A 1,642-nucleotide genomic window follows, 5' to 3' on the forward strand; every position below is an offset into this window, starting at 1 on the left:
TAGTGTCTGGAAACTCTTGACCCATCATATAAAGAATGAGCCATTGCATCAGGTGTGCTGTGTTGTCTTACCAGTTGTGGTGGTGGTGGTGTGACTTTGGAGGTTCCCAGAGGAGAGGAGGCCTCCACATCCACCACATCCATGGCGTTGTTGTCATCAACAAGGAAGAAATCAGAGCACTTGTCAATACACTGGAGGAACCAGAGGATGAAAGCCAGTTGCTCCAATTCATGTAGCACCAAGCCACACTCAATGAGCTTCTCCTTGTCCATCATCTTGCTGACAGCATACTGTTTCTTGCCATCCTCTGAGAATCAGCACAGCTTCTTGAGGCTCCTCTTGATGCCCTCCTGCACTGCCTTGCCTGAGGCTGAGAGTGAGTTGTTGGCCAGCCACTGGAGCACCTTGATGATGTGGAGGGCCTTGTTGCTTGATGCACAGGTTGGTGATCTCAAGTGCCTCCATGTCCTGCATGAAGTGGTAGAAGTTTCCCAGAGTGCTCTTCCAATTGTGTGCTATCTGGTAGATATGGTGTGATGCCACCTTGGGCTTGATATGGTGGCACTGCTGTGATGCTGTGCCCTTGCCCACTGGCGACAATGATCTCACTGTAGCTGGTCCAGCTGCTGGTGCTGTCCCAGATAGTACCTGTTCTCACTCAACAACAACAAAAACCATGTGCTCAACCACCCCAAGGACAAGGTGCTCTACATCAAAGCAACTTCCACCTCAAAAGTCCTGTTAGTTGGTGAACTGCCAAGAAGAATGTGCTCAGTTTGCAAGTTTGCAAGACAGGTTCACTTGGCCAACTGAACAAGTTTTGAAACTCATCAATGTTAGTTCATACACTTGACAAGTTTTAAAACAGGAACATAGAGTTTCTCAAACTACAGCATCATGTAGTTTGCAAACTGCTGACAAAAAAGGTGCTCAGTTTGCAAACTAATTGAGCATATTTTAGAATGTCACTGAAAATTCAGCGAGATTTCACGATCCCTAAACCCTTGACCACCGCCACCACCTCGGCCGACGTTGCTGCTGGCATCGATGTCGCTGCCGCTGCCAACTCCAGCACCCTACTGATGCCAACGCTGGTTCTCAAGCTGGCGCTGCCATCGCACATTCTCACGCTCTCGCGCTTCCACTTACGACGCGCTGAGAAGAAACGTCAGTGCCTCCCAAACATTGGTGCCATGTTGCCGCCGCCAACATCGCGCCAGCATCGTGTCGCCATCTTCGCCATTGTTGCTGCTGCGGGCACCACCACTTTGCCGCCAGCGGGCAAAAGTCAGCGCCACGCGGCACAGACGCCCGCCCTCCCGCATAGACCTCGCTGTGCTGCCGCTGCTGTTGCTAGTTGGCGCGCGCTTGCGTCAGTTGCGCCGCCCAACACGCGCGGATACGCCGCCGTGCAGCTGACAGCGCGCGCCGACAACGGCACCAGTCGTTGCCAGCGCGCCAGCACCTCGGCGGCTGTCGGCACGCGCTCACGCTCGACACCAGCGGCGCCACTCATGCGCCAGCTCCATGTTGACAGCAAAGCTTGCACTTAGGCGTCATCGTCGCCTATGCCTTTGCCGAGGTCTCGCGGATGCCGACGCCCCCTTTGACGCCAACAGCAAATGCCTTCACCACAAGCTAG

Source organism: Acanthamoeba castellanii, assembly GCF_000313135.1.
Source record: "Acanthamoeba castellanii str. Neff unplaced genomic scaffold scf7180000084723, whole genome shotgun sequence".
NCBI classification, from domain to species: domain Eukaryota; phylum Discosea; order Longamoebia; family Acanthamoebidae; genus Acanthamoeba; species Acanthamoeba castellanii.